Source organism: Quercus lobata, chromosome 1, assembly GCF_001633185.2.
Source record: "Quercus lobata isolate SW786 chromosome 1, ValleyOak3.0 Primary Assembly, whole genome shotgun sequence".
Taxonomy (NCBI): domain Eukaryota; kingdom Viridiplantae; phylum Streptophyta; class Magnoliopsida; order Fagales; family Fagaceae; genus Quercus; species Quercus lobata.
In genome coordinates, this window is record NC_044904.1 from 8,578,427 (window position 1) to 8,597,314 (window position 18,888).

The following is an 18,888-nucleotide window of genomic DNA, read 5'->3' on the forward strand; positions in this document are numbered from 1 at the left end:
ACGAGGCAAATTGGAGTATCAATCGTTATCAGAGCCACGCCCACATTACATCAGTTGGTGTCATAGTCACGCTAACCTGCATAGTAGTCCATAAAACTTTATACCAAGCCTGACTAGAAAGGATCTAACAAAAACTAGTAAAAACTAAAAAATAAATAAGTAGATCACAATAGTAATACAAAATGTTCTTGCAAAACCCAAATGCAAAATAAACCAAAAAGCCTCAGATCACTTGAAAATAAGGAGGGCTATGACATAAGGAAAGAATCAAGAGGGAGCTAAATTATACTACTCTAAAATTGGCTTGCCTGACGTGGAGCACAATCTAAAATCAAAAAGAAATAATTAATAATCCAAAGCCATTCAAACACGAGAAAGAATAAGAATTTAACCCAAAGTGAAAGTTAATTAGGTGACTTTTTGAAAAGATTTCCTAAACCAAATAGGATTAAGCTGTACTATTGGCTTTGTTGTATGCGACACTACTTATTCAAGCCACACATCAAGTTCATACCAAGGAAAATCGTACATTAATATGGCAACTTTCTCAAATATGGATGAGAGAATTGAGAAAATGAAGCAAGTTGTTCAACATGGAAATATTGATGCCTTTTACATCCTAATTAGGGAGGATGTCAAACTTTTGGAGGACATCGATTAGCTACCATTTGTTGATACTCCATTACACATAGCTGCATCTGCTGGGTACATCCCATTGGCCATGGAGCTGATGAGATTAAAGCCCTCATTTGCCTGGAAGCCAAATCCATATGGGTTCAGTCCCATTCACCTTGCTTTACTAAATTGACAAACCCAGATGGTGCTTCGGCTTCTAAAGGTTGATGGGAACCTTGTCCGTGTCCAAGGAAAGGAGAGTATGACTCCTTTGCATTATGCAGCAATAATAGAAGATCACCTTGATCTATTGGACAAATTTCTCAAAGTCTGTCCCCAATCTATTAAAGATTTGACAATTCGAAATGAGAATGCTTTGCATATTGCCTTGAAATATGACAAGTTGGAGGTTTTCTATACTTGGTGCGATGGCTCAAAAATGACAGGGCAAAAGTGTATTGACCCCTTGTTAATTAATTAGGTTCAATTACATGCAATAGCATGGTAGCACAAACAAATCACCAATTATACTAAATGCAACAGAAAATAAATTTGATACGGGTAATTTTTTTACAAATGGGGAAAACCAATGAAGCAAAACCCCATCAGATGATTTTAAGGTCATCACTCCCAAGAATTCACTATTATCAATTATAAGGAATCTTACCAAACCCTTTGGCCTATCCTGAAATACCAACTTACAGTTGAACCCTTACCCCAATACTCAATTGGACTTGTATTGTAGCGGCAATCTTTCCGTTCAATGCACGAATCCTAGTACGTAACTAACCAATGATGCACGGATCCCAGTACGTGACTAACTCCTTTGCACGAATCTCAGTACATGACGACTAACCCCACAACAACCCTTTGATTGATGTAGTTGATTTGTAACAGCTTCACATAGAAACACCAATAAGATCTTCAATGATGGTGTGAGAGACTTTGCTTGGTTACAAAACCCAAAGGCGTATAAAAAATGCAACAAGAATTCTTTCTTCTGTAGGAGGAGGCTAGGGTTTCAAAAAGAAAATCTTATAAAACTCTCTAGGGTTTAAGTTTTTCTTTTTCCACCTCATTGTTTAAATAGGAGCTTAATGGGCTCTTCTATTCCAAATAGGTATACACAAACCTTGGGCTTTCCTAGTCCAATAAGGATTATACAAACCCATAAACAAATAGTCTTTTAGAATAAAAACGTTACTAGTTATAGTTTGAATCTTGTAAGCTTGATATATCAAGACATGTGTCGAGCTTTAATGAATCTCGACAGATCGAGCTTCTGCCGAGGAGGTATCCAGACCTGCAGATTGCACTTTTCTTGAGCAGTTCTTGAGTAATCTTCATGTCTTCAATGTAACCACTTGTAATAATTATCTTGAACCTACTTAGATTTACTTAAATATAAGTAAAGTGCGTTTTGTTAAAGAATATGCCAATTACATAAAAATTTGTCCCTTACAAGAAAGAATTGGTCTCAAAATACCATATTGTAGGCACAGTCGGCTCTAACACATAAGCAAGAGAGGCAATCACCTAAGGCCCCGGGTAAAACAAAGGCCCCCTAATTTTAACCAATAAAGCTATTTCTTTCATTTTAATATTATTAATTAAGTTCAAATATTAGCCAATAAATAAAATAGTATTTTTTTTACGAAAAAGAATTTCTACATTCACAATATTTTTTACAATACTTTCACCATAAATTCTAAGTAACAGGATGTTACTGGCTGTTATTGGTGGTTAAAAAAAATAATTTCAATGGTGAGTTCAAATTAGAACTAGTAACAACTTAACACCTAGAATTTGTTGTGAAAATGTTATGAATTTAGCACTTCTAAAAAAAAGAGCAATACACAAAAAATTTCACAAGATTTTTCACAACAATTGAGTTGGCAACTTTTTACTAATTCTCATCTAGGTCTACCACTAACGTCACTTTTTTACCTACCATTATTAAGCTGCCACATCAATAGGTATGAAATGTTTTGTCAAATTTTTTGCGTTTAAAGACATTCTCAAAAAAAAAAAAAAAAAAAATTCTAGGTGGTTCATATTAATTAGTAATTTTGCATCCAACAAGAGAATAGAGTTTAAGCAATATTTAGATTTTTTTTTTAAGTCATTTTTAAATATATAAAAGGCCTCAATTCATTTTTCGCCTTAGGCCCCTCAATGTATCAAGTCGCCCCTGATTGTGGGAGAGTGAAGTCCTGAACTGGAAGGATGAGGAAGGCAACATAGCATTGCACATTGCAGTATCCAAAAATCAAACTAAAGAAACATTGTAAAGTTTGTGTTGTGAACATCAATATTGTCCCACTGTAGGATCATAATTAAGAGCTTAATGTCTAAAAATGATTCACTAGCTTTGCAAATTGCTACTAATTAATACATCATGGTTATTTTTGTTGTATCACTAAATTTTGCAGGCTGTGAGGAAGTTATTATATTCTGGTGTTGATATAAACGCTAAGAATTTAAAGGGTAATACAGCAGGGGATATGTTGGGACAACAAAATCAAATAGAAAATCGCGAGATCAAGGTTATGCTATGGCGTGCTGGAGCTTTACTAGCTTCATCTCTTCCTAAAGTAATTTATTACGCACGTTAGCTATGGTCCTTATTTTCATATATTGAGAAAATAAGAATGCATTGTATTGGTGAATGGACTGAAATATCAAACGACAGGTGCAATATGCTTTCGGTGGCTGCTACATTGCTTACGACAGTCACCTATCAAGGAGTACTCAGCCCTCCTGGGGGACTTTGGCAAGATGACTACCATCCTGAAGCCAATACCACATTACCGGCCATCAGAAAATTCAATTCAAGTGCTCCTATTCCAAACGAAGCAGGGACACCCATTGGTCTTAGACTAAACCATGTAACTCTCGTGTTCTCGGTATTCCTATTCTATGCTTCCCTTCTGCATCCACTCTAGCATATACAACATGGTATAAAACATCGCGTTGTTAATATATTTAACACAAGGCAAGGACTATAAGGTTTTCTATACTTCTATCCATAGTGGCAAAGGGTTAAAATATAAAATTGCAGGGATATTGCATTTCTTAATAATAGACTAAATGAAAATAACAGCCTGACTACCATTTGAATTATTTTTATTAATTTTCACATTCAAAAAAAAAAAAAAGATTCCCAACCATTTTCGGATTTACAAGACCACATTTTAGACAAAAAAAAAAAAAAAAAAAATGCCCCTCTTGTCAAATTTCTGGTAGCATCTATCTCTAGTCTATGCATAATATTGGTATGAAAAACAACCATGGTAATTGTGAATGGTGAATATTGCGTATCTTATCTTCTTCCTCTATCACAAATATGGATACATGCAAAGGATTATTAGGTTATAGATATAAACTAAAATACCATTGGCTCCATTAGATTATTGAAAACCTATTGCTTTTTCTTTTTGAGCAATTTGAAAAATATTGTTGCTTGATTGGAAAAATTATACTGCACTAAAACACTATAAAATTTCTATATAGTGCAATTAGAAGAGATAATTTATTAGTTACATTAGGATAAGGTTTTTAGTCTTATCCTTTTTGAGGTCAAAACCACATAACTTTATTGATTATTAAAACTTACAATGGTATAAAAAGAATAAAACACAGGAGGTAGGACATGCCAACATAGCAACCAAATTGCATGTTCGATTATGGGCCTGCACGTCTATCACCATGTGTATGTCTCTTGTACTTGAAAATTTCAATTCTCATCATACTAGAAGCTTCTTCATAAAACACTGTATCTCTCCCACCCTTGCTCAACTGATTTCCTTGGGACGTGAAGCATAAGAAAGAAGGCTTTGCAAGCTATGGAATACGAATCGAATGCTGATCAGATGCAAGTAAAGCTTGCTACAATGATGGCATTGGGCTTTAAATTTCCCATTGACTTTCTTCCTTGTAAAATGCTCCCAAACATCTGAGGTAGTTTTTCTTTTTCTACTTGTATCCTCATCCTCTTCCTCATTTGTACCCTCTTGCTCTCCCTCTTCTCCTATCCCTTGACTCCCTTCTTTTTCCTCTACCTCTAAGTCCTCTCCCACTAAGTCCACCACTGGAGATTTCGGACTCCTAATTGGTTCAAAAGTTTGGGAGTTAGAAATTCTATCAATCAAAACAAATATTCACAAATTCACTATTACACATACTCATTGATTAATGGGCACAAATTCATAATAACACAGATTCACAAATTCTATCAACCTAATGATAATTAAACATGATTAACTATAAATTCAAACACTCGTTGTTTAATGGGCATAAAGGTGATGGTGATGGTGATCCTGAGGGTGAGCTGCTAGAAGGCAACAATGGTGAGGGTGATCATGAAAATGGCGAAGGAGACTGCATAGCTAGCAAGGGACAACGTCCAGTTCTCGAGGGAGAGCTGCTTGGCGAGGGAGAACCAGATTTGTTTGTGTCTCCCATCTCCGTTTTAGGCACTGCATTCACAACAAACACAAAAAACAAAAAACAATTTCTTCCATTAAACAAACTATGCAGATATGAATGGAAAGAACAGGGGAACAGAAACAATATAAGTGAAATGATTGGATTTCAAAATGATGAAAATCCTTAATAAAGAAAAATGATCCATATTACAAAAACAAAGTTCAAAAAGTTCACTGATTAAGTCTTTTTTGCTTTTCTGAACCAAGATTTGCCAACTAACTCACTTACATATTTTACAATTTTATTTACTAATAATTCAAAATACATATTGACAATAAGAAAATGATTAAATGCACAAGTTGGCTTATTAATAATTAGGGAGCCTTACAATCATTTTCACAACAAAATTTCAAGCTCTCACCTTGTAATTGACACTGTCATATCTACATTTGGCAATAATGTTCAAACCTATCTAAAGGAAAATTATTTTGTACTTAGTAAACTAGAACAATGCAATGATCATTTCATAAACTTAAACCGTTGCTAGTCTATTGAGCAATCATTAATATTCATTAATGCTTGATAAAATTTTATTTTATTTTATTTTTTAAAAAAGGTAACAAAATGCTATAATAATTCAAATATCATCCTCTCACACATGATTGTCAATGGAATAAAGGCAGATTGAAGCCATAGTTTTGAGTTTTCTTAAGTAGAGAAAACAAAAGAAAAACAAAAAAATAAAACATTTTATGAAATACTTAAGAAAAAAAATGGAAGAGAAGTAGAGAACAGAGACCTTGGATTGGTGGTGAATGCTTGCTTGGGCCGACAGTGAGAGGCAGAGACGGAGGCTGTGGCCCATGTGACTGTGTGAGGTGTGAGACTAAGAGTGAGTGAGGCCGTGTGTTGTGTAGGAATGGCTATGACTGAGTGTGCTTTTGTGAGGCAGTGAGGGTGAGGAGGCGTGAGCTGAAAAATGAGGGAGTTAGGGTTAGTTTATAGCTATATATATATAGGGGGGGGAGGTTTAGTAATTTCAGAATAACTGGGCCGGGGCCGGGTCTGGGTCTGGGTTCAGGTAGGATTTTTTTTTTTTTTTTTTTATAAAACCTGAACCCGACCCGGACCCACTTTGGATTTTTTTTTTTTTTTTTTAAACCCATACCCGATCTTATTCCTTATTGGACCAAGTAAAACCCAACCCATTAAGATTGGATCGGACCGGGTACCCGTGGGTCGAGCAGAAATTGCCATCCCTAAGCACCACTCTAAGGAGCAACTGTCACGCCCCAAACCCGGTACCCGGATTTGTGACCATGACCGGCATGCTAATATCAAGTCTAAACCTGATATTAACAAGAACCAACTTAACTTTTTGAAAACTTTTACAAAAGCTTCCCTCATTATTTGCAATCCTTGTTTCTTTACTTAAAAGGTATAACCTTTCACTTGACATTCAGAGCATCTACATTGTACTCCAAAGAATAACATAATTCACCAATTGTTCAAATTCGGAATTTCACATGATACATCTCTTAATACTTTAAGGTATACACTTTCATTAGATCCTAAAATAAACAATGCTACAAATCTAAACATCATATTGCTAACTTAGGATCTATACATAAAAAACTAAACCAGCTCCTTCCAAAACTCGACTAAGGCTCCCTCTGCTCCAAAATAAAACCTGTTAACTGAAAGAGTGGAAGGGGTGAGCTACACAGCTCAGTAAAGGTAAGATATATGAGAATTCAATAAGGATGCATGTAACCAAATCATTTCATTTTATGAATATTCGAACAGGAGAACATCTTTTCATGCATAGTAATTTATACTATTCATAATAATAGCTTATACGCTCATCATAGAAAATAATTGTTCTCCTTTTTCTTATCGGTTTAATATTACTAAAACCTTTCGGATTAAACTTCTTTCACTTCCTACAAAGTCGCCATACATATATTCTCATTACAATATAATTATTTTAACTTAAATCAGATAATTGGCAACTCTGTATTAAGCTAGAAACATCTTGACTAATAAGATAAACTTTTCTTTATAAACTTCTTCTCATAGAATACTATAACTTTCATGATCATAAAACTTACCGTTTCATAAAAACATTTATCTGATAACTTTTAAACATAACTTGTACTTTCATCAGAAACTTTACCTTTATAGCATATCATAATTTTCAGAAACTTTTATCTTTAATGAACAGCTTTTCTTTTCATTAGAAACTTCTTCTTGCCATGAGAGTTTTCACTTTTCACAATGCATTTAAACAAAATAATTCTCTCATGATTAATAACATAACATAGCTGTTCATAAATAATTTATTGGTTAGCCCGTATCTGATAAGTCTGTACTTATTTGGGAGGTTTCTAGCACCACGGTGCTAGGCATCCAGCATTCCCCACAATGCCAAGTATTCCCGGGATCACATCATCATAATACATATCTTCCAACCATGGGGGTAGGTTGGCTTCCCCCACAAGTTGATCGTAACCAACAAGGGGCGGATACAGTAGAGCCAGTCCCACTTAATGGCCAAATCATATAACATTTTCCATGGAAAGCTAGTAATTAACCCCTACTAGCAGAGTTCAGATCACCAGAGGACATAACCCGAAAACATTTTATACTTTACATCATACTGCAATTTCTTATTTTGCATAACATTTCATAATAATAGCATTTCCATTTTTTTCTTTTTTCTTTAAACATCATGTTCGTGGAATCAATAATAGCATCAATATGCTTAAATCATATACATAAGTTTTTCGAAAGCTCACGAACATATCTTTGTCAGAATAATGATTACATGCCATATCTCTAATCAAAAACATTTTAATGCATAATATACTTTAAAATAACCTCATGACTTACCAAATGCTCATATAACTTATCCCTTACCTGAAAGCAGAGGAACCGAGAGCCTAAAGTCGAAGGAGCTTAGACTTGGGAAACTGGTAACACCTAAACCATAAATCAAAACTTATTACTATCCATAATTTTCTTGTCATAGACTTATACATTCGTCTCAAAGCCTATTTCTTAGAATCAAGGAAATCCTAATCCCACCTCAACGAGGTTCCCACAAACAAAAATACATTCATCAAACAACTGGTACAAAATCCCAGAGGAATCAACATTCTTATATTAATCTCATATCTCTAGAAGAGCCGACTTTGTTTCAAAAGGTGTCTTGAGGTTAGGGAAATAATGCATGCATAAATACAAAATCTTTTAAGCACGGTCATGTAACTATATACATTCATATGATAACATACAACATGTCAGGCAAAACAGCTTCATACATACAACCGTCTCATGGTTTAGAACCCATTCCTTTGAGTAATAAACCTCAAAACAAGTTACACAAAATTAATCTATGATCGAGACATACCAAAAGACAAGCATATTAAATTATAGCTCAAAACATTCACCCTAACTTGATAATTAAATCCACAAATTTAGACATGTCCCTTACTACTCACTGTTCTATTCCAGCAGCATAGGCTCCATTTGTAAAATTTAAACGGGCTGCTCAAACACATCCAATTGTCATGAAATTTTACAGAACTACTCCCCTGTATGTCCAGTATATACCATAAAAATTTCGGAGTCAAATAATAAACACATGATTTACTAAAAATCACGCAAGACAGCATACTCAAATCTGTCCTGTCAGAAATTCATGCAACTTATAAATTAAACCATTATTTTTATGTTAATCCAAATTCTGTGAGACCACTTCCATAACAACCATAATTGTCTTAGGTTTCATAGGAATTATCCCAAGCATTCAAATTCACTATATACAATTTAATACATAATTTTCTTGTAGTAAACATCAAATCTGTCACAGAGACAGCTTCAGTACATAATCTTACAAAATCATCAACAAATAGCAATAGGTCTTAATTTAATTTGGGTATTTTTATACCTATAGTATACATATTAAAATACCCTAATAAGCATTCAACTTATCAAAATATCATCAAACCTTCAATCACTAAAACAGAATCATAATTCAGCCTATAAAATCAGGATAGAAGATAAAGAAATAGAAATAAACAAATCAAGGTTTGATTACTTACCCACAAACTTGGAAGCTGAAATTTTAGTGTTAACCCTTTAATTTCTTCTTTAGAGAGGAATATATTGTGTAGGTGAGAAAGGGAGGGCTGCCGTGTAGAAGCAACAGAAGAAGAGAGAAAGAAGAACAAAGAAAGAGGAAAAGGAGTAGAGAGAGAGGGGCTGGACTTCTGATCTGATGCAGCCAAGAAAATAAGAAAAGTGTGATGACTTTTGGGGCAGCAAAATCAGATAAGGGAAGGGGAAATTGGGGTGGATACGTGTATGGCTAGAAAAATCCCACCCACTTTTCATTTTTCTTGCATTCACACAACTTTCTTGCATTCACACTCATCTACAATAATAATATTATTTTAAACACACACACACATATATATGTATATATAATTATATATCCTTACCTTTATACACTAATTAAACACCAACAATTATATATCTAATAACTTAAACCACTTAATATAATTTTGCACATACTTAGTATATATTTAAAATACCGATAGCAATTCAATTATGTATAATCTTTACAATTCTCATTCAATGGCATTATAAAATAACATGCTTATTAAATACTCTTCTATTATTTTTTGTAAGTAAGTGGCTTAAAAATACTAATAATACTTAACCACTTAAACACATAGTTTAATTATAAAAATTAGGTCGGGGTGTTACAGCAACACTAGAAAGTATTTGCTGGTAGTCGTCTTTGGTCTCTGGATGGTTCAAAACAGCAATACTTCTTGGCCTTTTATAAGGGATATTAGAGCCTATTTCGTCAGATCATACGTCATTAAGCATGTAAAACATACCCTACCATAGACACGTACAGTTCAAAATGGGTATATTTTCTTCTTGAATGTGCAATTATTCATGTCAGGGGAGGGGGTCCAATTGGGTCCTACTGAGTTCAAAAGTTTGACAATGTACAATGCTTGTTACTTTGTTCCTGGTGAAGGCTAGTAACATAAACGAATTTATCTCTTTGCTTTCCATGCTGATGCAGCGATCTCTTTTGCATGCAATCTTTGAATCTTAAGTTTAAGCTCAGTTACGTACCCAATTTTCTTTCTTTGATTTTTTATATCCTATCCCATACATGGATATCATTCCCACCGAAAGGAAAAACATCTATATATTGGTCCGTAATACGTACGTGGTCCACAGAAACACCTTAGCGCAACGTAGTAAAAAAACAGTCGAATACAAGACATATAAAAATTTAGAAAAAGGGTTGGTGTTGTCAAGTGTCTCATACCTCAACTAGTATTTTATGTAATATTCCGGAAATATTTAAGGTCTATTTGGTTGGAAGAATAGAAAAGTGGGAAGATAAAAAATGGAGAGATAATGAAAAAGTTGGAGGATAGAAAAAATTTTAGTTTCTCTGATTTGTGTTTGGTTGGGAGGGAGGAAAAGTAGACGGATGAATTTTTTTTTTTTTTATTTGGTTGAAAATAAAGTTTGTATAAATTTACTATCATGTTCCTATTAAATAAAACAAAAAGTAACACATTATACTTTTTAAAAAATTGTGTATAGATGGACACTTTATTAAAGTAAAAAAAAAAAAAGCATAAGAAATTAACCCAAAACTATTTTCTAAAAAAAAGAGAATAAAAACAAAAACCAACGAAAATTAATGAGAAAATAAAAATATGATTACCAAAAAAAAAAAAATGAAGAAGAAGAAGAAGAAACCTAACACATCCAGAAAAAATCAAAGGAAAAAAAAAAAAAAAAAAAAAAGAAGAAGAAGCCAATAGTTAGTAACAGAGAAAAAATTAAAGAACAAAAAAAAAAGGCAACACCTTGAAGGTGAAGTCCAACATGAGGGGTATTTTTTGAGCTTCCCCCTCCCATTTTTCTCCCATAAGAGGGAGAAAACTTTTTGGAGGACCTAGGGAGAAAACACCCGAGCCTCACTATTTATTTTCCTTCCTCTCCACCCAACCAAACACACTTCAAAAAAAGTTTCTCTCTCTATTTTCTCTCCAAAATTTTCCATCCACTCTATTTCACCTCCAAACAAACACACCCTCGAGAGCAAATGTCTTCTCTCATAATTATTAAATAATAATAATAATAAAAGAAAAGAAGAGTTAGTGGTTGGTCCATGGGCCACATGCACAGCAAAGCTTTTATGAAATTTTTAGTTCTAGGGTCGTTCCACCATACCCCCTCTGTTTTTTTTGGGGTATGGTACCCACCTAAATCTAAACCGTTAAATGGATAAAAATTTGATCCGGACCACTCATTTAATTTGGAGTAATTTAGAGTAAATACTGGCTACCGGTCAAACAAGTTATATATATAAGTAAAAAATCTAAAACAACCCAGTATTCACTGTGCGCTTCTCCTTCCCAGAAACAAATTTCTCTCTGTCACGCTTCGGACTCTATCACGCTTCCGATTCGGTTTATGTAAAGAACCCAGAATTCGGCTTCTTCTTCTCTTACTAATCAACCACAAGAACCCAGGGCAGCTAAACAAAACCCAAAGAAGAAACAGTATCGGCCGGCGACGATATTTGAAATAGGTTTGTCTTTCTCTTTCTGTTTCTCTCAGACGAAGTTGATTTTACTACTAATATACAGATTATTAAAGTTTCTTTGACTATCAACGCATGATTTGTCTTTAGTTTTATTCATTGTAAGTAATCCCTAATGCTATTAATTGATTTGGGTTTTTTATTTTTATTATTTTGATAGGAGATTTGGGTGTTGTTTGTTAAAAGTTGATTTGGAATTTCCTCCTATTTGAGAAACAAAATTTCAATACCATGATTGCTGTTTTCTTTCAACTGTTTAGGTCCCCAAGTAAAATTTCAAATACAGTATTGCTATTAATTAGATCTTTTCTCTTCATGTTCCCCATATTAATTTCCCTGTTATGCTCACTTTCTTGGTACTGGTCCTTATATCAGTGAGTCTTGGAATTTAGCACACAGGTCCAGAAGTTCCATTGTACGATGAAGTTATATATGTAGACACTGCCTCAATTCTTCTAAATGAATCTACATTTTTCTACCTGAACTCCCATTTCATATTTTTTTCTTCGTATAAATTTTGGAATGGTCATTGTTTGCAAAATAAATTTGCTACACAAATGAATTCAAAAGCTTTCTCACGACTTTATTCTATGGAAGCAGTTTTTTTAGAACCCAAGGAAAATTTCACTTCCGAGATCAAATAGATGTTGATGTACTATGATTTTTCCCTTTTAAGAATTGTACTCAGTCTCAACGGATTAACAAGTGCATGAAAAAAAAAAGCTTCATTTTGTTTCGTCCAACCAATGAATTTTCCATTGATTAGACTATTTACTCCTTGGTGGTTGGTAAAAGTGTCATGTATGCTTTGTAGATTTGGTGATGAAGAGTTTATTTTTAGAAGTCAATTATACAATTTGCCTTAATGTTTTCTTCACTCAAAATATTTTCAAAAAATCTCTTAATATAATCACGTTAAAAATGTTTAGTTGAAGTTTATCTTAATTTCTCAACAGATTTCCTTAGTGTATGTAATTATTTATTTATCTTATTAATTGATGCTTAATGTCATGGCTCAGTTCATCCAAGTGAAACAGTGCTAGCACTTACAGTGCATAAGGCTAGAATATGGCTTAGCTCACTAAATGTTTTTTTGGTTAATGAGTTCTTAGACTTCATTTTCTGCAATAGGAAATTTTAGACTTTTGTCATAGTTATTGAATCTTTCTTAGCAGATTGCCTTAGTGTATGTAATTATTTATTTATCTCTTAAAATGATGCCTAATGTCATGGCTCAGTTCATCCAAGTGAAACAGAGTTGGCACTTACAGTGCATCAAGCTAGAGTAAGGCTTTGCTCACTAAATGTTTTTTTGATTAATGAGTTCTTAGACTTTATTTTTTGGCTATGATGATAGAGTTGGGGGTGGTGAATGTCATTGCAGTTCTGGCAGCATGGTGTGAAAGAGATTTAGGGTGGTATATCATAATAGGTTGTTGCATCTTCATCATAATCACGAGGTGAACATGTGTTTACCCAAATCAATAGCTGATGTGTTTTTGTCATTATCACAAGATGAAGATAGCCTTAGTGTGGTATATTTATCTTAGTTTTAAAATTGATTCTATTATCCATTATAACATTTGTATATGCCTTCTAATTTTTTATGATATAAGTTTTATGTTAAGTTGTGCGGTAGTCACTCCACAAGTATAAATATTTGTGGGGTGTGGGGGATAAGGGATAGGGTTTAAGTTTCCAAGAGGGAATTTCACACACATATGCACTTAGATTAGGCTATAATAGAATTTTTATATTGTATAAAAAAAAAAAATTTAAAAACATTGATCATCTATGTTGTCCAGGACAAAGTTTGCAAGGAAAAAGTTTGCAATTCCCACAGCTTTTCAATTGTGATTTTTTTTTTTTCAAATGTATGTTATTGCTTACCTTGTTTTTATTTCATGTTATATTGAGATAGGAGTATGGGGATAGTGGAAAAGATTGAAGAGCAAGGTGCTGTCCAAGTTTCCCCCCTGAAAAGACCAGTTGGACCATTCTTAATTTATTAGTAAGATTCATTTTCATTATATATCCATTTATAATATATTTCCTATTGTTATATTTAAAATAATTTAAATTTGGATTTTCAGTAAAAAGCAAATAGAATTGATGAAAGCTAAGGGCATTGTCGCTAAGATAAGCACAGCTGTAAGTTGAATAATACTTATAGTTTTTAGGTTATTGTTATTGTTTAGTTGACATGACATATTCATGGAGATCTTAATTGAGTATGAATATTTATTACAGGTTAAGACGGAGATTAGAGAAAAGTGGATGAATCTTGATGAAGATTCTAAATTAGAGTACAAGAAGGAAGCACGTGAGAATTCTGAAAAGTATGCTAATTTGTCACATAATATTCCTCGCAAATCACGTAAAATAAGTATTTACCTATGAAACTTTTAGCATTCAGGACTATGTATTAAATTTCATAATGAAACCCTTTTTATTCATTATATAATGCAGGTTTCATTATATACTCGGTGTGCCCCTAATCATGTTCATTTGATGGCTTTAAATTTAAATGAAAGACAAAGATTTGTTATTCGAGAAATGGGATTTGGTAGTATGTTGGATTTAAGGTCTATACAGTTGGATAGAGATTTTTGCAAATGGTTAGTTGATCATTTTGACCACAATTCTTGTGCATTGGATATTTGTGGAAGGAGGTTACCAATATCCACTGAAGATGTAGAATTTATTCTAGGAATAAAATCAGGTGGGGTAGATGTGTCTATTGTTGCAAGCGCTGAAGAGATAAATCATATATGCCAACAACATGGATTAAATGTGGTAGGGGATATACCAATTAACCTCTTAGAGGGTAAGCTGAAGGAGATGAAAACATTAGGAAAAGAATTTGTTGGTTGTTTTTTGCTGTTTCTATTGGGTACTTTATTATGTCCCACTCCAAAACCTTATATCAAACGGTCCTTTATCTCAATTCTCCTTAATATTGATGAGTTCAGAAACTTGAATTGGGCGTAGTTGGTGTTGGATTTTCTTATTCGAGGTGTGCGCAAATATAAAGAAAAGAATCGTGCTAGCGTTAATGGTTGCTTGCTATTTTTAATGGTAAGTTGTAGAAAATAGTTACTTTTAAGAATATGATTTTGTTTATCAAATTTCTATGACTCTTTTGACTAAATTTCTATGACCCTTTTATACATATTGCAGTTGTTTTATTTTGAGCATGTCAATGTTGAAACGAATCTTGAACATGTGTCCAAACGACTTCAACCACGTGTTTGTTATTGGGGGAAAAAAGAAGTTAACCAAAGGATGCTTCAATTACAGTCAATTGGAAGTTTTGACAGTCCTAAGGTAATAATTGACTTTTTTTAATGTTTGACTTTTTATAAATAAGTTAAATATGTTTTATATATGAATTATTATCCCCATGTTGTTGACATTTTTTTTTTTTTTTTTTTAATATCATAGTTGGTTGTAACACAAATGGATGGTGGACACGCGACAGAAAGTATTCCACTAGAGAAACAAAATATTAATGAATCTCATGCTATGCCATCTGAACATGAAGACAAGCGAAATATGGTATCTTTTTTCGACCAATAAATCTTATGAATTTGATGATAATTTGGTGCTAGACATTTGTTGATGATTGTACCTATAAATTAATCCATAGGATTCTGTTGAAGCAATTTGTAGAATTGAGCAATCAATAACAAGTCTTAGAGATGAAATGCTAGTCATGCAGAAAACTGTGACAAACATTGCAAACAATCTGGACACATTTAAGAATGACATTCTTTTGGAGTTAAAGAAAACAGCAAGGGAACATAGTGGACATTCCAATGACCTCAACTTAAATGATATTGTAGATGTTAAAAAAGAAATGAAGTCTGCATCTCCATATATAATCCAAGACACAATGGATCAAGATGATACAGTATGTGCTAAAAATGAATCTAAGATAGAGTCTACATCTCTAGTTCAAGACAAAATGGATCAAGATGATACAGGGCACATTGAAAAAGTATCTAAGATGGTGTCAATGGAGGAAGACTACAATGTTCACATTGCTGGGCTAACTCAATCTAATCAAAAACCTGACAGTAAAACACCCTTATCTCATAATGTGGTAAGTGAATTAGTATTTGTTATTTATTTATTTTAAATGTGTTTAGGATGTTTAGTAGCAACATGAGTTTTTTTTTTTTAATAATTGCACAGGATGTGGATATGCTGCAATTAACTTTCCCTCATAATGTTCAACTTAAAGCATCACGTGTTACACCTTCTAGCAAGCCTAAAGTCACCAGATCAAAAAAACGTAGCGCAATTGTCACATCACAAGTTGAAGTTCCAAAAGTCAAAAAGAGGAAAGAAATCAAAGATTCATTGCAGGTGAGTTCATGAATGTGTACATTGATATATAAGGGTGTGAATACAACATATTGTTATATGCTAATTTGATTATACTATATTCTTTTAGGAATCCAGACTGGGTGATGACGAGGATATGAATGAGTGCGAACCATTTACTGAAATGGAAAAGATCATATGTAACTACATTTTTAATAAAAATTTTGAAGAGAGGTTTGTCCTTTTTGAAGTTGGTATTAAAAATAATGAATTTATTGAATAAGCTCTAACTTAAGAATTTGTAAATGAATAATGTTTAGTGAAGTTCTTGTTTCCATGAAATATGAGTATGGTGATCGTGCAGCTTTCAATACCTTGCTCCCTAAGCAATGGATAAGTAGTCAGGTTAGTGTATGAAATTTAAATACACTAATGAATATTTGTGCTGTTTATTTATACAGTAATTATAACAATTATGTTGTATTTTAGATTATTAATTTGTTCGTTTGCAAGATGAGGATGGAAGAGAACAGATTTAGAGACATGTTTGTGTGGTATTTGCCAACACATTTTGCTGTAAGTTTTCGTAATATTTTGGTTTGTGTGCTTATAGTGTTTAATTAATACACAAGTTATTTATCTTGAATATATTTTGAATTGTGCTTGTAGTGTTAATTACACCTTACTTTTTTGAAAATTTTATATATTTTTGTAGCAAAAAATGCTCGAAGAAGATGGCAATCCCACACTAGAATGGTTTAAAAAGACATATAGGGACGATGACAAGTATATGTCAAATTTGGTGAAGTGTGAACGGGTAATTTTACTTAGCGCGCACACACACACACATGTATACTACATTGACACATGCTAATACATTGTTCATTTGTACCTGTAGATTTTTATCCCTGTGAATGACAATAATAGTCATTGGTACTTATGTGTCATTGATTTTGAAAAAAGATTTATATATATACTGGACTCTTTGCAAAGCACAACTAGTGAAGTCATTCAAACAAAAAATGTTAAAACTGTGGTATTGTTTCTTACTCTTTCTACTCAATAATGATTGTTTTTAATGTAATTTTGTTAGGTATTGTACTAAAAATAACTGATGTTAAAATCCAACTTTGCAATAGGTTACAGGCCTTGATAAGTTGTTGAGTTTTTTGGAGAAAGACAAGTATATTGATAGTATTACCACATTTAAATTGAAATCACCCGTCTCGAATCCTCAACAAAATAATGGGTAGGTACCAAATTATACTAGTACACATGGATAACTATTCTATGCATTTTTCAAATTGCAGAATTTTAACAGTTTTCATTTTTCAGGTATGATTGCGGGATGTATGTTATAAAACACATGTTTACAAATACTTCCAACAGGCATTTACCCCTTTTGGTAAAAATATATTTGAATTAAATACAAATTTTCACATAATTTGTTTAAACTACTTAATTACATGTCTAATTATTTGTAGGAGAGCTGGTCGGAACGTTTACGGTACAAGTTGGCAGCAAGTCTAGTGCTTTCAAAGAATAATGATCAACGTTCGAGAATTGTTGAAATTGCTAGAAACATTCCACTACAGGAATATTTTCGGTCACTCAAAGATTAGTATAACGGTCACTCAAAGATTAGAATAAAAGAATGAATAGGATACTGTTTATGAGTTAGTGATTTAGTGAATTGATTTTTTTTTTTTTTTTTTTAATGAATGGGAGATTGAATTTTTATCTTTCATACAGCAATTTAGTAAATTGTTTTTTATTTTTCTAATGAATGTGAGGTTGAATTTTTATTTTTTGCACATACGTTTGTGTTGTGTGCACAAACTGTTTTGATTTCAGCTGCTTGGTTTAAAAAGCTTCTGACATCTCCCCACTCTCTTCATCTGAAGCATTGAACAGATTTTTGGTTTGTGTAAAGGTCATATCATAGTAATTGATGTTTTTGAGTTTCTTTTTAGACCCATCTTGAGGTTTGGCTATTTTAGTGTTTTTAAGAGGTACTTGAGAAGGTTTGTGGCCTTTTTACCCGACTAGCAAATATGTGTCTTCCTTGTAGAATATTGAGTACAATGTGATAAATTATAGTTTGTAGTTTTAATGTGGTAAAGCAAGTACTCTTAACTATTTTGGCAATCTCTTTTGGCTTAGAAGCAAAATATATATTATATTGAAGATTGTGTCTTGAATGATAAGTGTTGGAGTTGCACTTCATCTTCAGGTATATTTTATTAAAGATCGTGTCTTGAGTAATAAGTCTAAGTGATTTGGTTATATTTTCTGCAGATTAGTGTTTGAATCTTGGTGGGAAATCTGATACCTTTTGGCTATATACAGTATGTTTCAGACCACGCTAGTGATTTAAATTCCTAATCAACATTTTTATGTGGTATCTAATTTTCTGAATGTGCTGGAATTAGTTGCTAGCTATGGTTGGATAACAATTTGATCATGGAGATGAAATTTGTGGAGCAGTTGTCAATGTCAGAGCAAGGCAGGAAAAAATATCTCTATGGCTGAAGAATGCTACAAATGTAAAGCCTAGGCAACTAGCATGTTTTGTTCACATGTAAATATAATATTTCAACACTAGAGGAATTACATGTATTGTATAATCACATTATTAAGCGAATGTAATCACATTATTAAATTTAATCCATTTTGTATATAACACTAGAGGAATTATTATACTTAATATTTATACAGCAATATAAGCATATATATAAAGCCTTAGTTGTAAAGCTTGAATATTATATGCAAGAGATATGTCCTAAAGAAACAATGAAGCTTCTCCATGTCAAAGCTACCATTGTCTAAAGGTTCTTACGTACCAATCATAATGAAGTCTGGACTTA

At 32.9% G+C, this 18,888-nt stretch overlaps 1 long non-coding RNA gene across 1 annotated transcript; it reads right to left on the minus strand.

Annotated features, from left to right (window-relative positions):
• Positions 1-6,207: 6,207 nt before the first annotated feature.
• Positions 6,208-9,387, minus strand: LOC115977363. Its single transcript, XR_004088536.1, has 3 exons — positions 9,150-9,387; positions 7,936-8,025; positions 6,208-6,740 (listed from the first exon to the last, which is right to left on the minus strand). It is a non-coding gene; the product is annotated as an uncharacterized LOC115977363 (long non-coding RNA).
• Between the last annotated feature and the right edge of the window lie 9,501 nt (positions 9,388-18,888).